This window comes from Stegodyphus dumicola, chromosome X1 (assembly GCF_044657685.1).
Source record: "Stegodyphus dumicola isolate Sdum_Otavi_A_Nest chromosome X1, ASM4465768v1".
Classification (NCBI taxonomy): domain Eukaryota; kingdom Metazoa; phylum Arthropoda; class Arachnida; order Araneae; family Eresidae; genus Stegodyphus; species Stegodyphus dumicola.
Window position 1 is genome coordinate 150,776,187 of NC_140780.1, and position 16,225 is coordinate 150,792,411.

The 16,225-nt window shown below is 31.4% G+C and overlaps 2 protein-coding genes across 2 annotated transcripts in view; one reads left to right on the plus strand and one right to left on the minus strand.

Annotated features, from left to right (window-relative positions):
- The window catches only part of LOC118183889 (phosphatidylinositol 4-phosphate 5-kinase type-1 alpha-like), a 488,382-nt gene extending 486,289 nt beyond the window's left edge, over positions 1-2,093 (minus strand). Inside the window, exon 1 of the mRNA XM_085807847.1 lies at positions 1,940-2,093. The gene's annotated coding sequence lies outside the window, so the exon portion shown is untranslated. The remainder of the gene's footprint in view (positions 1-1,939) is intronic.
- LOC118197004 (uncharacterized) overlaps positions 1-16,225 on the plus strand; it is a 572,804-nt gene that overhangs the window by 320,834 nt on the left and 235,745 nt on the right. The gene's annotated exons all lie outside the window — the stretch shown is intronic.

A 16,225-nucleotide genomic window follows, 5' to 3' on the forward strand; every position in this document is an offset into this window, starting at 1 on the left:
ATGCAGAAAAACTTAAGGAAAATGAAAAAAACTAATATTTTAAAAGCTAAATTGAATTAAATCTGTAATTAACTAGTTTCGACAAATGAGTTTTAATTAAGCAAAACATTTTTTGAAGAAATTGCAGTTTACATCTCCGCATATTTTTTCTGTCGTAGCCGAAAGGTTAAAGTAAAAGATAATTGAGGTTCAAAACAAAAACTATCCATGCAATTCAAGTTTCCTTTTTTGATGCTGAAAGCTGCTCAGTATTTTTATTAATTTTTTAAGGTTATAGAACATAATTGATCTTTTAAGCTATCATGCCTAATTTGTTGTGAATTATTCAAAAGCATTAAAAATGTGGCCAAAATAATGTACTTGAACTGCCTTGCAGGCAGTATTTACAAATCATAATCAATAATTGAAGTTGCGTTTTTCCTCGCAGCTAAAAGAATTTAATATCATATGTCTCTCCTTTCAACCTGATTTAATCTCAACTAAATGGACTGAATATATATTGTTTTCATGACAAGAAAAAGTAATGTTTGAGTTACTGGTTTTAATTAACTTAATGTCGGTTTAATTGTTTTTGTTCTTTATTTTCGTGTATGTATCTATGTATTATTCTTTATTTCGTTCATGTAATTTTACTTATAATCCATGGTAAGTTATAACATGCATATATCTTAAATAAATAAATAGATGAATGTAAGCAATCTGAAAATATACTATTGTTAGAATAGAAGTCAGCACCAACTAGCCATAGAAATTAAAAATTAATTATGAAAATATAATCAAGTACTGAAACAAATTGTGAATTGCAAATAAAATCACCAATAATAAAAACACATGGAATTGCATGAAAGCGCAGGGCAAACAAATTCAAACTCATGTATTTTTTTATTATTGTTTATTTTATTTATATGTTCCTTTTCTATTATCTGTTAACTTTTCAGAATTGATTTTACGGTCAATTAGCTTTGATGTCTATTCAAACAATGATATATTCACAGACTGTGTATATTTAACTTATTTATGACTTTGGAATATTAGTTCTGCACTGCAGCCCATAATCCATTTTCCTTTTTGCATTGCTTCGTCGAGCAGTTTTATTTAATTATATATATAATACATATTTGAGATATTATGAGATTAATTTTCTGGAATATTATATATTTTTTTCATGGTTTTAGATACGTGCACTTAATTTGCATATGCTCTTAGAACTTAAATGATATTGTAAATTACTTAACAGCAATAATTAATTTTACTTTTATTTTTTGTTTTTGCAATTAAAATTTCTTAATTAAATTTTAAATTTATATTAGCTTTATATGAATAGAGAATATTTGTAAAATTCAAATTTCATTCCTTGCAGCAATGGTGCAAGAGAAATATTTAGAATTATTTAAATTTAACTTTACTATATTATTGTAAAATAAGATATATATATATATATATATATATATATATGTATATATGTATGTATATATTACCACTTGTGCGATCTTTCCTCGGAAAATATAAAGCATGAACTATGGTAAAAAAATTTTCTGTTGTTAATAAGTTTCGCACAGACCTGAAAGAGCCAGATAGTATTAAAGTTAACAGATTCGTAAGATATAAGCTATTCATAATCAATTAAAGCGTAAAAAGATGTCGTTAGTAAGTTTCAAACAGAAAGGAAGTCTGAAGCATTGCTGACAACTAACGAAAACAATTAGATCATATTTAAAGACCCTTATCTTACTGAAGCGTAATGCTACTTATTTTTATTACAGTGCTGAAATTAGTTATGTTAGTGAAAAATAGTCACTAACTCCTTAAAGGTTATAGCAACAATGCAATTGAAGGAAACAAATGCATTTAGTTAGAACATCAACCATCATATAGAACACGAAATAGAGAAGTAGCCACTCACGCAATCTATAAAAAAGCAAGCATGAAATACACTTACGTATTTATCTGTGATATATAATCCACTTGCGCGTTGTTCAACAAGACAGGTTAAGCCAAGCTGAGACACATTTCATAATCCTTTCAAGTTCTTGTAATCGCATAACACCCATCAAGATTCTCATTCCAAAAACCTCCAGATTTTCACAATATCACGAGACAATAGTTGTGATTTTTTCCCCTTTATCTTTGCTTTATTTGCATATCTATATAGTTCCTCTAGATAAAAGCTTTCTATGACGTAAAATGAAAGTGAGGATTTTTTTAAGCCACTTTATCTGAAATAATAAGATAAGAAGAAAGATTAATTTTGAATGGGCATTGAACGATAGATAGTCTTCCGAGGTCCTGAAATGGAATGTTTATTGTTCATGGAAGCATAAATAATACAATAAATAGTTGAATAATAGCAATCTGAGAATAGCGTCGCTCTTAGGTGATAAACTTTACCAAGGTATTTACTGAAGCGGTATATTAATTTAAAATGAAGTGTACGATCTGAGCTTTCAGAGGTAATTAATTTTGAGAAATGGGAAGGCATAACTTGAGGCTTAACATCATAGTAAAGAGATGATCAATCACTGTCTAATGTTTGTAGAAATCGAAGATCAGAATATCGCTTATCAAAGATTTCATCGTAAAAGAGCCGCAGAAAGGATCTGATGTAAGTTGTTGAACACGAACTAATAAGGATACAGAAATGCAGTTTTGTAAAATTCTGATTTGATGTGCTTCCGAAGACCCCCAATCACTGATTTTAATTTATTATAGAGGTACATCACCCTCATAATTAAAAACAAATATTTTTATTTTTCTTTAATAATCACGTATATAGAAGGCTGCAGTGAAAGCAAATTTTAGAAAAAATCGAATAATTGGAAAAAGTGTAGAATGTGTTTTTATAGAATGTTTCAAATTTATGAATGAAATGTTTCCCATGTCTCACTGAGATAAAAAATAAATAAAGAATTTACAATTCTCATTTTTTTATGTTTAGATAATTACGAAACTCAGTTTACAGAGATTGTATGTTTAAGCATCATACTAAAACGAATGCTGTTTCTAGGCGAAAGAAATGCTCTTAAAATGTGGGTTTCGATGAGTATCATGTGAATTAAATTTTATCCACAGCAAGAAAAGACAAATAAATAAAGATAACTAAATAACTAGGGGTTCTTCTTCTAATTCAATTAGCAAAAAATGAGCTTGAAAGTTTACCCAGATTGGTTTAAAAATAACTATCGCTCTCTATCTTATCTTGGACTTAATAATATACTTTATAAGAAAATGATAGGTAGTATACTTTCGGACCCTGTATTACTTATTTTAAGACAGAAAATGTTTTTTCATTGCAAACTTCTGTCTCTTTATTTTCTTTTCTTATATTTTAATACTTTAAGACAACATTATTCTCTATCCTTGTTAACACGATGATAAAATTGAAATAAAGTTATTTTTAATCTGCCAAAGGTAACGATTTATGTTGCATCTTCAACTTAAGTTTATTTCTGGTGTGTAAGATGTTTAAGGTGCGTTAACACCTCGTATTTTCAATTTGCTGTTTCCGCGAAAACTTCTCAGCCATAAACAAAAAAAGAGAATTTGGAAAAATAGAGGGAATATAATGCTCAGAGTATAGAGATTTAATGCAAGTGGCTTCCTTTATAAAAATGAAAAAGTATTCAGGATCTCTGCCAAGTCATAAAGTAAGACCCGTGAGCTCGCAAAGTATAGAAAGTGTGATAAACCACATTGCATACAATATAAAATTTGTTTTTGCCTAGGATGTTTCAGGAAACGCTGTACATTGAGCAGTACAAGCATTTTGAACGCAAGGCATTAATATCCTTAATTTTTGAAAATTGAAACATTAACTTTGAACATGAATATTAAAGATGAGATAAAGTAGGTGTTTTGCTGTTGGAGTAGTTTAAAACGTAAAATATTTTCTTGCATGTTATATTGTTTAGCCAAGAATAAAATATTTATTTTTTGTTAGCAATCCCTGTCTCTTACGTAACTATCTGAGTATCGTGAATGTATGAACAAACAACAAATGAATAGATGTAAGTCCCAATTACACTAAAAGGTAATTTATTTACGAGAAACCGTACAGGATGTGTTTCTATAGATAAATATTCCAGGCTTATGCAAAACTTATATAATCAGAGACCAAATCTCATACTTTGTTTAAATGAAGCATGTCAAGGACGTAATTAATTTAATTTATGCACTGTTTTGAATAATATTAATGAAACTAGCCAGAATATGATCTAAAATGTTTGCCCATAAGAACTTGATGCTACTAATGATTGAGTTACGGGTGAGACATACAACTCATGGCAGAGTAACAGAAATGATTAATGAATATATTTGTATTTAAAAAATGGTAAGACGCAGAATTGTGAAAGCAAATTGATTTGCACGTGTGAAAAAAATAATTCAGAAATTACGTCAACCAAACATTTTCAGAAAACGCCCTTGCCAAAGCGCACAACAGCACGCTTAAAAAAGAGCGAAAGAGGTACCATTCCTAAACTGGAGAGTAATTGGTTTCTTTTGTATGCAAGTATATGACGAAGCACAAAATGTCTATCTATTTAGCAGGTGGGATGACTTCATGTAGGGTTTTTTAAGGGGACTCATACACCTTAAAACCCATAAGATCTTCGAATAGGTGACTGTTGCAAGAATTGGGATAACTTATTTATTTTAAAAGTAATTACTTCCAACTTTTTATAGCTGACTACATACTGTAGCTGGTTTCTGAAATAGTAGTCAGAAAGTTTGTGTTGCAACAAATATTTTAAAATTTAATCCGCTTTATGGCAAAATTTTTCGTCATGTCTCCACCTTGCTCGCACGGTTTAAAACATTCTGTTGCATAATTTAATTCCATATTTAATATATAGGTTTTATAACATTTGGAAACTACTGTGAACCAAAAATTGTAAGAATTTCATGCTAAATTTTTATTTTGTTTCGAGTAATTTATAAAATGTATTTTGTTAAAAAAATCTGTAATGTTTTCGTGTATAAATTTTTTTAATATTAAAATTTTCATCCGATTTGGGGTTCCGTTAGAAAATAGTTCCCACATAAAGAATTCCATTAAATTTCAAGTATGCACCATTAGCCATTTTTAAAATATCATGCGCTCAAGGTGGAAACATAACGACAAATTTTGTCACAAAGCGGATTAAATTACAAAAATATTTGTGGCAACACAAACGTTCTGGTTACTAGTTTCCAAAGCAGCTATATTATGTAGTCAGCTGTAAAAAGTTGGAAGTAATTGCTTTTAAAATAAATAAAATATTCCAATTCTTGTAACAGTCGCATAATTCGAAGATCATAAGGGGTTTAAGGTGCATGAGCCCCCCTTAAGAGAAAAGGTTCGCATTCACGTTACACATGTAAAAAACCCCGAAAACCCTATGCAGCCAGCACTTTCGCATGGATTTAGACACCGGTCGAACTAGCAGCGTTTAGTTACTATAACCACACAGACAGTGGTGGACTTTGTGTTAGAACAGAACACTTTCTGGAATAACAACGCTTATGCTAATCTGAATTGCACCCAACCGGAATAGTGGCAAGCGACGCTGACTGCCATCCCGAAGGGCCTGGGTTCGGATCCCGGAGAAGGCATGGATATTTGTAAATGTATGTACTTGAAATGTGCAGGGAATCCGAAGTCCTCTCGAGAGGTTGTGGAAGAGAAGAGGGGAGAGATCCATTCCCACGGGGTGCTCTTCTTTAGAAAAAGGCGGAACTGAGCAAAGTCGTACTGTCCTCTGGGGCTCAAGGCTCTTGCCAACGATGGGCGTAATTTTCCCTCCTTGACACGATGAATTTCGTGCGCTTGCTCTGATATCAGACAAGCGAGATTAGTCACTACAACAACACTTCTTCAATCTTTCTGCAAATGCTAACGTTATAGCATTATTGGTGTTCGAAAAAGAATTGAGTTGCAGTAAGCGTCAGGATCTAAGCCAGCTTGAGATTTAATGATTATTTGAATGTAACAAACCACACAACAGCTATTTTCCTGTATTCCGAGAGGGTATTTTAAGAAAAATAATCTCGTACATTGGGAAAACTGAAACTACCAAGCAGATAGCTCGTTTGCCAGTATCCGTACCCGGTTTAAATTACCAGTCGGTCACTGGTGGCCGGTTCAAAAGTGAATTATTCCTAAAATATAAAACTGAAACGAAAAATAATGTAATTTTAGAATACCGATTTTTAAGAAATTCTCTGTAAATAAATAGTTTTTTAACTGCATTCATGAAGTCCTCCATCATTCACAAATTCAAAATCGCTGAACATTCTTCTAGCGATCAAACATAGAAGGAATTTTTTTTTTAAAATCGCAGACAATGTAATGTAAACGAAAATAATAATAATTTGCAAATAATTTGAAAGCTCAAAATATGATATGACTAAATATGATACAAAATATGGTATGGAAATTTTTGTAAGTGGGAACGAATGCAGTAATGATTGCAGTTTGACGAATTCTATGCGCACTGACACATCAAGTAACAAAAACTTGTCTTCTGAGTTTAGAAAAATATTATCACAAATTTTAATCTCAACTAAATTTCTATATCTCTAAAAGAAAAAATGGCAGATTGGTAGTAAAATAATGTACTCCAAAGGCCCCCAAAACACCTTTTGGAAGAATTATAGAGGAAAATGAAACGCTGGTAATGCAGCGCTTTCCTTAAACGTGTAAATCTACAAAGACTCAGCGGCACATCGCAATTTCATTCATTCTTCATATCTGCTTCAGAAAACGAAAAGTCTTCCCGAAATATTGAGAGAAAACTGAGTGAATACCAAATTGCAGCAAAGTACGTATCGGCATCGTAATAAGAGTTTTTTTTTTCTTTTCGTCCTAAAAAGGCAGCATTTATTTTTCTCTTTTAAGTTCATTTTAAAATGTACTACTCCCATCATTTAATTCATAAAATGGCGAATTATTTTGTTTCCAAACAAAATGGTATTTTTTTTTATTTTGCATATATCTTCATACTTTAAATCGTTAAGCGCAGTATTATGACAATGGAGATTAGCGTTAAGTAGTATTTATTTATTTACATATCTTGGGTTTTATCTTTTTTTTTTTTTTTTTTTTTTTTTTTTTTGTATATTTTAAAATAAATAGTAAGAAAGTATATGCATTCATCTTTTCCCATCCATTCTAAATTCAATTTCAAGAGAGCAAGTAGCTTCATAAAAAACTGGAACCTTATTTAACATGTGAATGAATTTGATATGCTTATGTGATTATGCAAAATGAAGAATTAACTCAGAACAAAATGACACTTATCTATCTACCTCAGCATTTTAGTATTTCCAAATATCTTTTTCTACTTTCCCTTTCATTAAGGGAAGGAACTCATTTATGCCTCAATAAAGTTAAAAATTTGCTAGAATTTCTAACGCCGGAGGCATCTCATCGAATTAATTTGCAAGTTTCGACTTCTTGAAAAGTGACACCTCCTTATTCGGTAAGGGTAGTTAATCGATTTGGTATACATAAACGTAATATTCCATGAATTATTTAAATGTTAATGAATTATTTATTTCCTGATTTAATTAGTAAATAATTTCTAATAAGTGAATTAGATTCTGCTTGATAAAATTAGGGGGTAATATATTACAAACAGAAAATTGCAGAATAAATCAGTTTGAGATAATTGAAGTAGCAGATAGTAAATGACTGATTAACATTAAAAAATTTCAGTGACTTGGCCGATTTGCATTCATTTTACTTTTGAAACTGTAATTGGTGAATTATTTTCGGTTGAAGAATTGCTAATTTATCCCTTTTTAACTGTTTAAAGAATTATTTTTTAGGAATATTCAACTATTTGAAAATTCACAAAAAAAGCACCCTCAGTCTGGCATAGATGTTAATTCTATCATCTTCAAGGCCCCCCTCTGCAGAGCTGAGAGTCTGAGTGCTGGTAGCTATGTCCGGAGGCTCGAATCCAGCCGAACGGGCTGGCTGCATCGTCGTTTGCATGGTTTTCCTCACACGTATCGTGTATACGATCAATTTTCCTTAGAAAGTTCTCCTCGAAACTATTCCTCCCCTTAACCAGATAGCCCCTTTGGGGTTTACCATAATCAGATAAATCAAACCAGTTTATTGATTTCGAGGGTGGTTAGAAACAGGTTTCTTTTCTACATTGGCAAAAATGTTTAATTGTTTTTCAACATTCTTCTATCTACATTCATTTTCCCAAGCATGTAGACAAAATTATTAGGAATGTCACGAACTCTTGCGTCAAGAAAAACTTTATTTTATTCTCATAGTCATATTTTATAAAACCAAAGATTTTCCAAGGGAAAAAATGTGACATTTTTTTAAAAATGATTTATTTAAATAAAATTTATTTATTTAAATAAATAAAGAGAAAAAAATGCTGCGAAGCTTGTAAATGCAGAATTGGAATCACTCCTTCAATATTCGATTATTGCACATAGATTCATAAAAAATGAGTGCAGTTTGTGAAACACTTTTAAGGTATTGAAAAGAAAGACGTTTCTTTGATCTGTTTTTCCTTTGATCGTGTTGCTATGACAACGACGAGTCATTTATTTAAAACTCCAAGTACTTTGTGATAATCTTTTCCTTTTCGAAGAGAAGTAACTTGACGTGATAACTTTAAATTCATTGCTACATTCTAAAGCCATAAAGTACTACTTTCACTAAGTAAGCCATAAGGAACTACTTTCACAGATCTATAGTATTTAACTAAATTTTGAAAGGTAAAAATATTCTTAAATTTGCCATTTTTCAATTGATTTTAGTATTTAATTAATCTATTATTTCCCGCCATCATTATGAAAATTATAGAGGGTGAAAATAAACATAATATTAGAATTGACTAATTCCTGTAGCTATCGATCTAAATGAGTAAGTTTCGCACTATATTTGTCAATATAAATGCTTTTATGATTCTCAATGCGTTCAACAATTTTGGAAAACCTGTGAATAATTATCTCCCGTTTCATAGAGTATTATGCATATATTTCGTTATACACCAAAGAAATTATCGAATATGTAACAAATTTCTATAATCTCTAACCAGTGATATAGTTATTGACATTGTTGCGTGGGTTCGGGTTCGTAATGGATTAATGCGCACAAAATCGATGATAGCTCAATAAAATTTGTCTTACCGACAGGAACAATTAAAAATTTTGGAAATTTCCACAAAAATACTCCTACAGCTTGTAGAGACATTAGGTATATTTTTGAAAGCCAGAGAGAGGAAAAATTAGCGACCGCCTTCGCCGGGAATCGAAACCACGGACCTCTGGAATATCGGCCCAGCGTGCAGAACCACTACACCACGAAGGACGCTAGGAAAGTGGGAGAAATGCCTTATATACTTCCCTTTTTAAAGGGCGACTAGGGTTTTAGGGGACCTAGTCGCCAAATCCTGGGTGCGGAGAATCATCATCCACAACCCTTTTAGTTCGAGCGCCAATGTAGAGTCATTAGAATTTTTTGGAAGCAAGCAAGATGAAAAATGAGCAATCGCCTTCGCCGGGAATCGAACCACGACCTCTGGATTACCGGCCCAGTGTGCAGAACCACTACACCACGAAGGACGCTAAGAAAGTGGGAGAAACATTTATAAGCTCTTCTCAGTATCACAGAGCACAATCAAATGTTACACTTCGAACTCCTAAGAATGTTAAACACAACGCAATGCAAAGCGCATCTAAAGAGCGAAGCTTACACGGAGATAATCTCAATACTCATTCGTCGACTCTGAACTGAAAAACTGATGCTCTTTTATGGCTTATACAGTCCCCTTCCCCGGCCGCCGAGTAATCTGTAGTACCTTTCACTTTTCGAAATTACTCGAATGAATATACGGTAAAAATTACATATAAGGACTGTATACGGTTACAGTTACATATATATATATCTATCATAGTTATTCAAATAAAGTACCAATATCAGTTATAGAACGATTGGACCGAAATGTCTACAAATGGTCGCCAAGTTTGGAGGTTTCTCGCCATATGTGGTGACAGATAGTAATGACGAAAAACATCGCCGGTTTGTCGATATCTCGCAAATTAGCGAGATAGCCATTTACTTCAGTGTTAAATAGACTTGCCCCTTTAATCTTATTTTTCCTGCACAGTTTCTCTTTCAAGCAGTTCATGTTGCATTATACAAAAAATACTATGTTTCACACATGATTTCAATAAAATTATTTATATATACACAATATTTTATAGCATAACATAGTCACTGCCAAGTTTTCTCCACAGAAAGCATTAACAAATTTTTATTAGGAGAAATATTATGCAACAGAAATGAAAGATTACTCTTTGTAGTAGATTGCGTAACTTTGAAAGCAATTAAAAAAAGGTCAAGGAAAGTTGCAGGTGGAAGAAGCTTTTTCACAAAACCAGCCCTTTATTAATGAATATTTTGAGAACTTCGAAAATAGGATCTAATCTGAATTTAATTCTACCCTGAAGAAAATTATATTATACTAGATTTTAATATAAGTATAATGATTGAAGTTATTAATTAATTATGTGATAGCTTGTTGGTTTAAAATCTTCAGGGTATCAGAACAAGCTCACGAAATTCATCGTAGCAAAAGAGTACATGATTGCGATTGTCGCTGGCAAAAGCCTCGAGCACCGTACTTGAGTATATATAACTTATTGTATGGTTATCACGTCAAGATTATGTCTAGATGATGACTAGATTGTATTTGTCGGTGACTTTGTTTTCATATTATTGACAGTTGATTGTACTCGTGTAATATTTATACAGATGTATTTATGTATTTGTTTGTTTTTGTACATTGTTATTGTCTTATGTTGAATTTAAATTGCATAACCACAATTTTATGCATCAAATTTCTAACGAATGTTTGCATACTAATAGTTTTTAACCCACTTTATTTGTAAAATTTACAAATCTTTACTAATCTCAGTGTAGTTTTAATGGTGCAACTGATTTCGTGCAGTAACAAAGATGAAATTACATTTATTTAACATTTTAATGACTTTGCCAATATTATCATAAAGTTATTTTGAAAACGTTTTCGAAAATAAATACGTATAAAGAATTCAGCAATTTAAATATCATTAAATGTAATTGAGTTTCATTTTAACATTTCTGTGGAATATTTGAAATTATACATTTAAATTCAGGTATGGAATGATTTAAATATTAAACATAACTTTCAGATTTTCACTTTAATATTACTGAATATGCATTTCCTATTTCATTTTCCTCTCCCTCATAGTCACTACTCCTGAAATACAGTTTACAGCTTAGCAGTTTTATGTTTTTTACTGAAAAATATTACTGTACTTTAATATAGTCTGAACTGTTTACAGTAATTTCTGAAACTTTTCAATACCAATTAGCTTCCCTCCTAAGCAAAGCATTCCTTAAATGCGCTCTTGATGTTCCATGTTAACTATCTCCCTACTTTGATGGTTCGAGTTTTGGAAATGACACTGTCTGTTTCTTGGGGATACCTCCCTCTACACATCGTCTTTTTCTCTAATAGTATGCCAGAGTTGTTTGGCTAGTAAAAAAAAAAAAAAAAAAAAAAAACGAGCTAGAACTCTGTATCTTAGTAGCAATGCCTCTAAGGATGAGAATAATGCGTTTATTCCGTAAGCCAAAATGTCCATCATCCCAAAAACATTATTTTATTACTCAAACAATTTTCAACTGTATATCTTGCTCTGGTAGATCTAATTTCGTATTTTCTATAATAAAAGAATCTGAAATGTGGAATATATAAATTGAAGTATATTGCATTTTTAATCCTTTCCTTAACTATGTGGGAAAAAAAATCTAGGATTTTATTTTTTTAATTTTATAAGACCTTTCAGTGCTTAATAATTATCATTATCCATCACCAGTACCATCACCAGTATCATCTCCAGTACACTGGCGTGTTCTGATAACATCATTTGCCCGTTTTATTGTGCCACAATACTCTACTTTTTTCTCGGATTCATCTTTCCTTGGACTGATCGTAAATCCAATTCGAACGTAAGGAAAATTGTTTTCTAAATTTAGCATTTCAGAATGAAAATGCATTCAAGAATTTTTTTTAAGGTATCAATACAAAATTTTCTTTTAACGGTATCAAATTACAATTTTTCAAAACTCGTCTCTTGTATGAGAATAAAAGACTATAAATTTCAAACTGATGTATTACTAGTCCGAGGTTTTCATTCTTTTATTTTAAATCGAGAAAAATAAGAACCTTCCCTCAGCATGAAATAATAAAGTATACTTATTGCGTAAATCATTACTTGCCTATGTGTAAGTTAAAAACATATATAATTTCCTTTATATATATAAGCTTTTGCATAAGAGAATAGGTATCAAAGTATGAAAGTTCATTCCAGTAATTCTTTCTGTTTTGTTAACAAATGGCACGGTTTAGTTTTATTTGATTACGGCAAAAGGCGCGACGCTAGCTGGCTAAGGGAGAGGATGACTTCATCTACGTTACACATGATGCAAACTACGAATACGCCCATGAAGCCAGTCTATTTGCCATGATTCGAACGCAGGTCGAACTACCAGTGTTTAAAAGCTTTACCACTTAGCCACAAACACTTAGTCGAACAAACGAACTTAGTCGAACTTAGCCACTTAGTCGAACAAACGGTATGGAAAAGCTCCGTTCTTATATCTTCCTTCTTCATAGTTATTACAATAAAATAATTAAGGGTTCTCATTATCATTAATAAAATTTTTTAATTAATATATTGATTATTTTATTTTGCAGAGTTCTACAGTTATGCAAACTGTAGCATTTGTTACTGATAGGTGTGTATTTATTTTAAAATAGAATTGTTTTAAAATATTTGTTCGCTTGTCTAATAATACTTTGCAAAGAGAAATATTTCTAAAGCAAACAAGTCAAAAAATATTATTTTATAATTTCTCATGTTAGTAAGACTATATCTTCTGGAATTTTATTGCATTAACTTCATATTTTTATAATTATAGTGAGACTGTACACCACTATTTAATTCACTTTAATTAGAATGTTTTATTAATTATTCACGATTTTTTTCCGTGTTTATGCTTTATGATTTCTCTTAAAGTACTTTAAAATAACTTCCAGTACTCAATAACTGTACTCGGGAAATCCGAAATGCAGAATAAAATTTAAAACATAATAAAAGGGAAAATATATCTTTTTCACTTTTATTTCCAACGCTCGAAAGATTGGTTCAGCCTAGACTGGCTGGCGTCCAAATGATTCAACGGGACAATAAAAAGATTGAAAATTGATCACGAGCATAGGATTGCGCTGTATATGAGATTATTAGGTATATTTATTTTTATATGGATCACTGCATTATTAACAGATATGTTTCGGGAAAATATAACATAAATGATAGATTCTTGAATTTTTATCTGTCATGCAGTCGATATTTATGCATGTAAAACCACCATGCACTAATGTTAAAAATTTATATGAAAAATATTACATTTACCAGAAATACCATGATTAACAGAAATGTACAATTAGTACTTTATGTGCAATTTCATGTAGTAACATAAATTCATTTGGTTTATAAATATTAAATCGGTCTGCAAAACAAAAAGAACTGATTCTAAATAACAAACGAAGAAATATCATAAAAAAAGAAACTAACTTATAAACGGCATTAAAGTAATTTTTTCACAAGAGAACTTGATAATCTCGTCAAGTATAAAGTCGCGTAAAACTGTCGATTAGAACTTTTTCACTGCGCAGTGTTTAAATATTCCGGATAATATTTATTTTTTCTGATTTTCTTCTCTTTTTTTTCCATTAAAACACTATTAATGTTTGAATTACTGAAATTATTCCTTTCAAGTGTAGTTGTGAAATGTTTACCGCGCTACACTCTTCTCTTTAAAAAATCTCTCTTTATTTCACGTTTCATTTTGCCCTCTGTTAGTGTCAAGAATTTAAAATTAATTTTCTGTGCCTGTTCAGAATTTAAAATTCATATTTTGTTTTATTTCAATCAAGTAACTGTCACAGCTATTATACATGCATTTTGCTCTTACAGAATTACCTCACGACTGACAAATAGTTTAAAGATTATTTTGCTCTAAACTTTTCTGCAGTCATAATAAATTTTATCGTTTTCGTTACATTTCAATCTTAAAATAACTATTGCTCTTCATCAAGCTCTTTACAAAATGAGATTTTCAATCAGGAAGTCACTCACCCATTATTTCTTTTTTTCTGATACATAAGAAGTCTTTCATTTTAATGAATCGTCATTAATTCATTACAAATTTAATTGGGAAGATTTAGATGTATTGAGGATGTTTAAAATAATAATTGTTGAAATATAGAAATATACAGGTCCGTAAAAGTGAATGAGTTTAGTAACATTTAGATTACTAGTATTAAAGGGACATTTGGTTAGACTACTAATGACAGATGGACATAAGTTAGACCCCTAAGGGTTATATGGAATCTGTTAGCCATGCTGTCCTCCGTCCATTCTTAAGGCATTTTATTCTGTCATCTCAGGATTTGTTGAGAATATAAAAATTTTGCTAAATTTTTCAAAGTTATCACCATGTCTCTGTATTTAGATTTGACTTCAGCATTTAACACTGACTACTTTGAGTAGTCAGAAATTTAGAGGCACCATATAGGAAAATATGAAATCAGATCATTCACTCCTATCTTTCAGTTCTTATAACTGGGTTTTTTCAAATTTCTATTCTGATTTTGATGACGGTATCTTCAAAATCAGAATTAAGATTGGTTGGTTTCTTCAAATTCCTACTTCTATTTTGCTAATGGTATCTAGAAGTATAGGGATTTAGAAGTATCGTATGCTGAAAGAGAAAATCAGATCACTCATTTCTAAACTTCAGCTCCCATGTGTAGCTTTCTTCAAATTCCTATTTTGATTTTGCTACCGGTATATTCATACTTCAGCATAAGTTTGATTTGCTTCACTATTTAACATGGGCTGCGTACAGCAGTTAGGTATTTAAAGGTATCATGTGCTAAATGATAAAATCTGATCACTCACTTCTAACCTTCAGTTTTCCTATTTGCGTTTAATTAAATACGTTTCTTTTTAAACTGAGTTTCTTTTCTAATGCATCTTCACTTTCTAGTATGCCACTTGACCACTGCTTCTAAGTAAGTAGAATTAAAACTGTAATTTTGTATTTTTATCTATCATCTTCCACAGCTTTTGGTAAGAGGTCTAAAGCTTAAAATATGCACAGTTTGCAAGTAATTTTCGATCTGAAATCAAAAACTGGCTTAGGTTAAACAAGTAGCTTTTGTAAGTATAAATTTCTGTAAAAGAAACTCACAATAACTTATATTAAAATAAGCGAATATTTCTATTAAAAATTTGCGTTGAGGGAAAATTGCGTTTGAAGCTTAAAGTATAAAATCGCGAATCCGTTCACCAGTTCCATTGCATACATAATTATTTGTTTCTCCTTTTACATCTAAATGTTGTTTTTTAACCTGAAATTTCTCATGGTTACAGTAGAAATGTGTGGATCTGAGTGAGAAAACTGCATTTCCCGTCTACAAGGCATTGCCAAAATTCCCATAAATGCTTGTAAAAAATAACTTTGTGCAATATGAAATAAACAGAAAAGAGTTTTAATGTAAAACGTAGCAAGAATAAAGATGAAAACATCGCTGACTGCAGTTTCTTTGGATCCAGTCAACATTGTGAAGTGTTGTTACTGCGATTTTTAGTGTTTGTAGCGACATTAGGTTTTTTGAAGCAGGAGAAATAAAAAATGAGCAGTGTCCTCGTCGCGACTCGAGCCTGTACCTCTGAAATATACACCGTGTGTACTACCTTTACATCATAAAGACATGTTGAAAAGGAGAGAGAAAATAGCTTAGACGCTTGCGGCGATTGGGGATTAGGGGACCTTGTCGCCAGATCCTGGTGACGAATTACAGTTCGTCACCTATTAGTTCGGGCCATTGTAGAATCATTAGATTATTATAAAGCGAAGACGTGAAAAATGTGCAGTGCTCTCTCCGGGACTCGAAACTTGGACCTCTTGAATACGCGCCGAATATGCTTCCAATTACACCAGAAAGGCATGCGAAAAGGAGAGAGAATATAACTTACATGTTTCTTGCGTTAAATTGAAATGTTTGGTCGAAAGAAGGGAGGTGAGTCTCGGAACGGATTCTTCCATGTCTCCAGCAGGAAGTAAATGGAAGCGAAGTGATAAACTAGATTGTTGCGC